Source organism: Podarcis tiliguerta (assembly GCF_965153285.1).
Source record: "Podarcis tiliguerta genome assembly, chromosome: 16".
Classification (NCBI taxonomy): domain Eukaryota; kingdom Metazoa; phylum Chordata; class Lepidosauria; order Squamata; family Lacertidae; genus Podarcis; species Podarcis tiliguerta.
Window position 1 is genome coordinate 5,276,336 of NC_139549.1, and position 8,913 is coordinate 5,285,248.

At 48.1% G+C, this 8,913-nt stretch overlaps 1 protein-coding gene across 1 annotated transcript in view; it reads left to right on the plus strand.

Moving 5' to 3' along the window:
• The window catches only part of LOC310666130 (intelectin-like protein), an 814,635-nt gene that overhangs the window by 349,884 nt on the left and 455,838 nt on the right, over positions 1-8,913 (plus strand). The gene's annotated exons all lie outside the window — the stretch shown is intronic.

The window sequence follows — 8,913 nt, forward strand, 5'->3', positions numbered from 1 at the left end:
TCATGGATGCTGGGGAGGGAGACAAATATCCCTGCCCTGGAGAAGATACCCTGTGAAAGTAATTAGCAGTAAGTACAGGACAAACAAAAGAAAATGTGGTTCGAGTCAAGGCATGAACAGCTTGTGGAATTGACTTCTGCAAAAATGCAGTGATGACTGCTAGCATCGATGCCTCCCCCCCCTTTTTTTAAGGATTGAGAAATTTGTGTGGGACAGGCGGCTATAAGCAGCAACAGTTAAGAGCAGAGCTTCCACATTCGGGAGCAGAATACCTGCGACGAAGGGCCTGAAAACAGGAAGTGGATATGCTCACCATCCTAACCTGGCTGCTTGTGAGCCTGCAGAAGGCCTTGGCGGAAGCAGAAAGCTTGCACAATAAAGAGAGACTGAAACCCAACAATGCAATTATTGCATCCTTAGGCTGTGTACACATCGCCAGCATTAGGAAGAACTATTCCTAACAATGAGAGCTGTTCTACAGTAGAATGGGCAACCTCGGAAGATGCTGGACTCTCCTTTATGGGAGATTTTTAAACAAAGGTTGGGTGGCCATCTGTCAGGGATTCTTTAGCTGTGATCCCTGCATTGCAGCAGGGGGTTGGTCTAGATGACCCCAGGGGTCCCTTCCAACTCATTCTATGTTTCTATGATAAAATCACAGCCCAGTCATTATTTTCTTAATCAGGACCAAAGCTGAGTTTTGTAAACTAATAACAATAATATGTTGTTATTTGTACCCTGCCCATCTGACTGGGTTACCCCAGCCATTCTGGGCAGCTTCCAACATATATGAAATGCACAAAATGTTTAACATTTAAAAACTTCCCAATAGAGATGGATTGTGGCTAACACTCTGCGAACAGCGCTTCCAGAACCAGTGGTGGAAGAACACTGGGCGTAGATCAAAGTGTGTACACAGCCTTAGCTTACACATTTCACCCGCCCCCAAGGAAACCTCGGGAGCAGGCTTGCGCCGTTAAGCGCTTAATTGCAAAAGGGACCAAAAACCCCGTTTGCCAAAACTTCTCTTCTCTGCAAATGTCCCTCCTCTTCGCCTCCCTGCAGCCGTTCCATTTACTGGCAAGTTTCTTTCTTCGCTCAGAGGCCTTTCTGCAGAGCTGCAGTAAAAAGAGTTTCTCACACGGCTCAACACAGACCCGCTTTTTAAGGGCAGAGGAGGACAAAAGGCCAACCGTTTGCTTCTTGGCGCCGGGAGCCGAGATTCCGCGCCAGTTTTGCTCGAGAAGAAAAGCCCCAGCTTAATCACATATGGGGTTTAATACACTCGTACGTGCAAAGCTCTTGTGGAAACCTCGCAGAGAAAAAAAGAGAGAGAGAGAATCTCTGCCTGGAATGAGAGGGCTCAAGAAACAATATACGTATATAGATATTTAAAGAGAAGGAAGGAAAACTTAAGATTTTATTGGGTGGTTTGCATAGTGTTTTTCTTTTTTTAAAAAAAGCTGGCTTTGTAGCATCCACAGAACTTTCGGAAAAGCAGAAAAGCAAACATCAGCAACAGGTAGTCGGAACTCTTCGCTGTCCCGCGTGGATATTTTTCGGAAGGACAAGGCCCTAGATTTCGTAGCTCTGAGGGTGGAAGGAGCACAGAGCATTGTCTTGTCCACACAGACATTTGTCCCCATCTAAGACTGCCTGCAGAAAGCGGCACAGGAGGGAATCACACGAAAGGGAACGCGTACAGGGGACAGGGCGTGCTGCAGTGCATGCGTTGCTCGGCTTTTGGGATGCAGTGTTTTGAATTGTTTCTCCCACGTGCAGGAGTCATGCACAGATGCATCGCGCCCAGAGTCCAGCCACACCACTCATGCAGGATGCGGGCTTGGAATTGGGGTGGCTGCCCAAATTCCCCACTTCCTGGGAGCGCCACAAGCTTGATGCTCCACCCCTTCTTTCCTGCAGCACCCCACCCCAAAGATTGACTCCTCCATCCCACTTTCGGATTGGCTGGGACTCCTGCTTAAGTTCTTCCAAGGGGCAGCTGAATATATCTTGCCTATCTTGGGTCAAGAGCGGACCCTCCTGGTTGCAGCCAACTAAATGCTACTCAGAGTAAATGCACCGAAATCAAGGGGCTGACCTGAGAAAAGCTTGCTGGATCAGGCCAATGGCCCTACTAGTCCAACATCCTGATCTCATGGCGGCCAACCAGATGCCCGTTATTAGGGTTGCCATATTTCAAAAAGTGAAAATCCAGATACCTTCCACACCCAATTGAAATCAATTTTGGATTCAAGCACAACTGAGATTCAGAAGCATTGCTGGGCATAGTAGCCATAGTAGTTATCAATAGCCTTCTCTGCCATGAATTTGCCCAGTTCTCTTTTAAAGGCATCCAGTCTGGTGGATGTAAGTTAGCAATGACCCTTGGTTTAAATAGGTCTACTCTGAGCCGGATTTAGTTGGGACACAATCCTCTTTGGGGATTTGCCTCCCATCCTTTCCGGCCTTCTTCCCCCTCACCCTTGATCTCCCTTGACACATATTTCAGCTTTTGCCTACTTTAATTACAAGTAAGCCGCCACCAATCCACCCCAGCTGTGGGTCCACACTGAGAAGGGTTGCTGTACTGGACTAGCCATGCATCTGATGGGGAGCCGTTGAAGCCCTTATAAAGCTGACGCCACAATACATTTGCTCGTTGCTAAAAGGACGTGCTGTTGTTTTAGCTACCACGGACTAGCGTAGCTAACCCCACCTGGAGTTGCTTTTTAACAGTTGTTAGCTCGGACCACACATACACACACAACACACGTAACACACACAAAATAAATAGGAGAAATGGAATGGAATACGACCGACGGGCCTCTCCCCCTCCTCCAATCTGGAATGAAATCTCTGGAACTGTAATGAAAACTGGGTAATTCTGCACTCTGCCACCCCCCGAGTTTATGAGGGCATGAAGAAACCAAATGTTGAAATAAAAAGCAATGATTAGAGAAGAGACCCATTTTGTATGTCTTGGGAAGAAAAAAGAAAATGTTTAATTTGTGGTTCTTGGGAATGCACCCTTCCCCCTAAATTTCAGGGTCTAAATCAAGCCCCAAACCAGAACATTCCTCACCACTTTGAGTCTTCCTTTGATCACCACGGTTGCTTGAACATTACAAAGATGGTCAAAGGGTTCAGTGATCCCCACAGGATTGAGGAAGCAACTCTGAAGGGCTGAGAGGACTCGGTGCTAGTGGGAACTGAAGCAGAGAGAGATATTTCTGCCCAGCAAGTCAACCTGGACTGGAAGAAGGTGACCGTTCTGGACACCACATTTTAAGAAGGATATTGACAAGCTGGAATGTGATTATGGCTCTGGAAACCAAGCCTAGTGAGGAAAAGTTGAGGGGGATGTTTAGCCTGAAGAAGAGAAGACCAAGAAGTGAGATAATGGCCGTTTTCAAAATATCTGAAGGGACATCACATGGAAGATGGAGCACGCTTCTTTTCTTCTGCTCCAGGGGGGGGGGGGGACCTGAGCAAATGGATCCAAATGAAGAAGAAGAAGAGAAGAAGAGTTTGGATTTGATATCCCGCCTTTCACTCCCTTTAAGGAGTCTCAAAGCGGCTAACATTCTCCTTTCCCTTCCTCCCCCACAACAAACACTCTGTGAGGTGAGTGGGGCTGAGAGACTTCAAAGAAGTGTGACCAGCCCAAGGTCACCCAGCAGCTGCAGGTGGAGGAGCGGAGACGCGAACCCGGTTCCCCAGATTATGAGACTACCGCTCTTAACCACTACACGACACTGGCTCTCTCACTGAAAAGAAAAGAGATTCCGACTAAACACGAGGAAGAGCTTTCTGATTGTAAGAGCTGTTTGACAGTGGAATGGACTTTCTCAGAAGGTGGTGGACACTCCTTCATTGGAGGTTAGTAAGCAGAGGCTGGATGCAGGCCACTCGGTCTTAGCAGCTCAAGGGATGGAGTTGTCCTGTGTACATTTGAGCATTCTTTGCCACTAGTTAATTTCATTTAATTAGCCAGAACGGCAAGGAACGACGGCACTTTCCTGACTGGCGTGTTTACCCACAAACATGCCACTCTTGCCATATAATTGGTGGGGAGAGAAGAGATGAGGCTGCCTGCAATCGGCGGCATAGATCCCTTTCGGATAATTTGCAATATTGCAGGAGGGGGTTGGGGGCAGAGGTGTGAGCTAGTGGCACTCACTTCAACCTCAGTCTCAAAGCTGAAGAACTGGTAGCTGTCATTCTGCACAGCCGCTGCTAAGAGAGTATTGCATTCATTGCCTGATGCTCATGCCAATAAAATAGGCTTAGGAACTTAGGGAGCTGCTAAGCCATGGGGGGGGGGGGCAATCTGTACCAGTACTGTCTGCACTGTCTGGCAGCAGCTCTCCAGAGTTGCAGGGCAGGGCATATTTCCAGCCCTGCCTGGAGATGCCACACAAACTGCAGCCCTTCCCCTAAAAATAAAGCAAGTTTCTAGTCCTCATGGCTCTGAACACTGACACGGGAAAATAGAAAGCTGCTTCATATACAGAGACTCAGGCCCTTGGTCTGTCTGGCACATTATTATCTGCATTGAATGTCAGCAGCTATCCAGGATTTGGGGCCCGGAGCCCCTTCCCAGCCCTACCAGGAGATGGCATCAGGATTTGAACACAAGACTTTCTCCATGAAAACCAGATGCTTTGCCACTGAGCTGCAAGACCCGCCATCAACACAACGGAAAGGATTGAGGGGGAAGCCATCAAGAGATGATCAATGCTCCAGAAGGCTGAATTCTCCTGAGGAATGTCTGGGTGTCGCATGTGCTGAGAAGATGGAAGGGGTCAAGAGGGTCATCTAGACCAACCCCCTGCTATGCAGAAGGAGATGACAGCGAAGACCACGCTGGCTGTTTTCAAATATTTAAAAGGGATGGAAGAAAGGAAGATTGCTCATCCTGGATTCTGAGAATCAGGTTTTCCTCCCTCCCACCCATCCACCCCAAAAAGCAATTGTGTTTAAATGACAAGAAGCTTAAGAACTTAATGCTCAGGAATGAAGGCCGATGCGAAGGATGTGGCGGAATCTCTTTATTTGGCGGCTTTTCAAAGATGATTGGGCAAGCGTCAGCCTGGGATGCTTTCGGTAGATCGGCTATCCTGCTTCTGAGGACAAATCTGGACAGCCCACTGGCTCCACTCCAAGCATTCGGTCGTAAATCCGCTAACATGTCCAACCAGAATTTGCTGGTCAAAAAAGATAAGAGAGGTGTTTTGCATTTTTTTTTGCACCCACTTTGATTCAGTATGACAGTCACAGTGCTCACAAGGGGAGCTGAGGAGATCAGCAGTACCTTAAGACTTTATTCAACAGACCCACTGAAATTAATGCACATGGCTGCAGTAACTTGGGCCCATTTCTTTGCAGAAGCAAAGAAAGCTGATGCTATTTTAGGCTGCATCAACAGAAATGTAGCGTCCAAAAGAAGTAATAGTACCACTCTATTCTGCCTTGGTCAGGCCACACCTGGAATACTGTGTCCAGTTCTGGGCGCCACAGTTTAAGAAGAATATTGACAAGCTGGGACGTATGCAGAGGTGACCAAGATGATCAAGGGTCTGGAAACCAAGCCTTATGAGGAACGGTTGAAGGAGCTGGGTATGTTTAGCTTGGAAAAGAGGAGACTGGGGGGAGATATGCTAGATACCTTCAAATGTTTCAAGGGCTGACACACGGAAGATGGAGCAAGCTTGTTTGTTCCTGGTTTAGAGGGTAGGACTTGAACCAATGTATTCAAGTTACAAGAGAAGAGATTCTGTCCAAATTAGTTCTTTCTAATATTTCCTAAACAAACTTTCTCAATAAATCGAATAAGTTTCTGAAGGAAAAAGCTGTTCAGCAGTGGAATCCCCTCGGAAGGCTGTGGTGGTTTTTAAGCAGAGGTTGGAACCATGTCAGGGATTATTGAACTGTGATTCCTGCAAGGGGTTGGACTAGATGACCTTCTAGATCCCTTCCAACTCACCAATTCTATGATTAATGCATACACAACCTTAGATGGCCAGGATCAACACACCCAGGACTCCACATAAGGAGGAAGGCCAGCTGGTGGATGCTGGCTGAAGACAAACCAGGACATCAGCAAAGCAGTGTCCTGTGTGCCCTGATGGAGCAGTTTCCACTGCTTGGCCATGTGGGGATTCCGCCCCACGAGTCTGAAGGGACAGCGCTGCCGGGAGAGTAATAAAGCCTCCTCTTATCTAATTACGCAAAGCAGAGAAAGCTGAGCTGGTCTGGTTACCAAGAGCAAGATGAGGACACGTGAGATAAGGGTCTGTGGCTGGTGTCAGTTTCCCAGGCTCAGTTCTCTGGCATCATTGAGGAGGACGGCCACCTGGTCTGGTGCAAGGTTGGTCCCTAGCAGAAGAAGGTGAGAAGAGCCTTCTGGATCAGGCCAATGGCCCATCCAGCCCAGCATCCCCTTCTCACAGTGGCCAACCAGTTGGGAAACCCACAAGCAGGATTTGAGCGTAAGAGCCCTCTCTCCTCCTGCAATTTCCAGAAACTGGTATTGAGAAGCCTTGGCACTGAGAGCATAGCCAATTGCGGCTAGTTGTCATCAACAGTTTTGAATTCTGGTGCTGGAGGAGACTCTTGAGAGTCCCACGGACTGCAAGAAGATCAGACCTGTCCATTCTGAAGGAAATCAACCCTGAGCACTCATTGGAAGGACAGATCCTGAAGCTGAGGCGCCAATACTTTGGCCACCTCATGAGAAGAGAAGACTCCCTGGGAAAGACCCTGATGCTGGGAAAGATGGAGGGCACAAGGAGAAGGGGATGGCAGAGGACAAGATGGTTGGACAGTGTTCTCGAAGTTACCAGCATGAGATTGACCAAACCACAGCTGTCAACGTTTCCCTTTTTTTAAGGGAAATTCCCTTATTCCGAATAGCATTCCTTGCAAGAAAAGGGAAAAGTTGACAGCTATGGACCAAACTGCGGGAGGCAGTGGAAGACAGGAGTGCCTGGCGTGCTCTGGTCCATGGGGTCACAAAGAGTCAGACACGACTAAACGACTAAACAACAACAACAGTCATTAACAGCCCTCTCCTCCTCCATGAATTTGTCCAATCCTGTCTGAAAAAGCCACCCAACACCTTTCTGCACCACTAGAGAATTCACCTACCCACTTCCCACCCTGAGTATATGCTTCTCCAGGTCACTTCCACTATTCTGAAATCGACCCACCCAAGCAAAGATCGTGTCAGGCAGTGAGCTGGGTGGAAATGGGATCATGAAGGCTAAGAACCGTAGAGTTGGAAGGTGTCCCCAAACACAATCTAGTCCTGGCATCCCCAACCTTCAGCCCTACAGATGTTTTGGACTACAGTTCCCATCATCCCTGACCACTGGTCCTGTTAGCTAGGGATCATGGGAGTTGTAGGCCAAAAACATCTGGAGGGCCGCAGGTTGGGGATGCCTGATCTAGTCCAACCCTCTGCAATGCAGGAACCACAGCTCAGGAATCCCCGACAGATGGCCATTCAACCTCTGCTTAAAAACCTCCAATGAAAGAGAGCTCACTGCCTTCTGCAGGAGTCTGTTCCACTGTCAAACAGCTCAGTCAGGAAGTTCTTCCTAATGTTGAGTCAGACTCTCCTTGCTTGTCATTTGGATCCAGTGGTTATGGTCCTCCCCTCCGGGGCAGCCGAAGACAAATTTGTTCCACCTTCCATTGCAACTGTCCTTTAGAAGATGGCTATGCTACCATCCCTCTTGTCAATGAAAAGAGCCTTCCATTGCAATCTAGTACCAGGCTGTCTGCAAGAGAAAACAGACCTGCTGTTTATGCCAGTCCCATGGTCCTTCAATCAACCTGTCTGCTGGTTTTCTGAGAGCAGAAAGGCTGTAGTTCAGCGGCAGAGTTGCACAAGGTCACAGGTTCAATCCCCAAGGGCATCTTCAGATTGGGCTGGGAGAGAACCCTCTCTGAAATCCTGGAAAGCCACTGCTAGTACGTGTAAACAATACTCAGCTAGATGGAACAATTGTCTGAAATAAAGCAGCTTCCTAGGTTCCAGAAGAGCTAAGGGAACAAGGGCTCCAGGCCTGGCAGACCCTTCAAACAAGTCCTTGACTATTTGCATAGCCTTGACCGTGGTGGCCCCAGTGAGGAAGCCCATTTAGAAGCAAACTGGGTTTGCAATCCATTGAGCAGTAGAGAGAGGGCCACAACGAACTGAGACCTACCCTTGAGCTCCTTCGTATCTGTTTTGCACCAGTATCACTGAAGGGAAGACAAAGCAAAGAGGAAACAAAACTCTCTGCTCTTGGACGAGAGGAGAGAGGACTTGGTGTTGGTTACCAGGAATGATTGGGGCCCTTTTGCACATTGCATTTGCAAAGATACGGGCGATGAAACATATCCTTGAAGCCACGCAAGAAACTAACATCATGAGAAGGGCAGAATCTGCCTACAGGCCTCTTGCAACGTGAGAACTCTGATGAAGGATCCGAGATCTCGTGAGTCACAGCTTTTCTTGCAAACTGAGTCACGTGCTTTGCTAACTCGTGAGCTGCATTTGACTGTACAAAGCAGCTTTTAGGAAGGCTGCGTGGGATGCCGTATGAACAGGCCAATCGGCGACATCAATGTGTGTTGTTGTTGTTTAGCATGACTCATGAATGTGTACCCAAAAACTCCGTTGCCGGTCATGTAGAACTTAAAAGACAACCAGAATTCCACCAGAGAGCAAGAACAGTCAGATAAAAGTTTTAAGAACTGGGCTGACGTTGTGCTCAAGCACAGAGCTGAATTGATTTGGTTTGGAAACATCAGGGAAACTTAGATGATTTTTCTGCATAGTCTAAGGCCACCTTTGTGGCAGGGTTTTGGGCGCAGGCCAAGGTGGGCACTGTGGGCAAAGGAACAACCGCCCAAATAGCA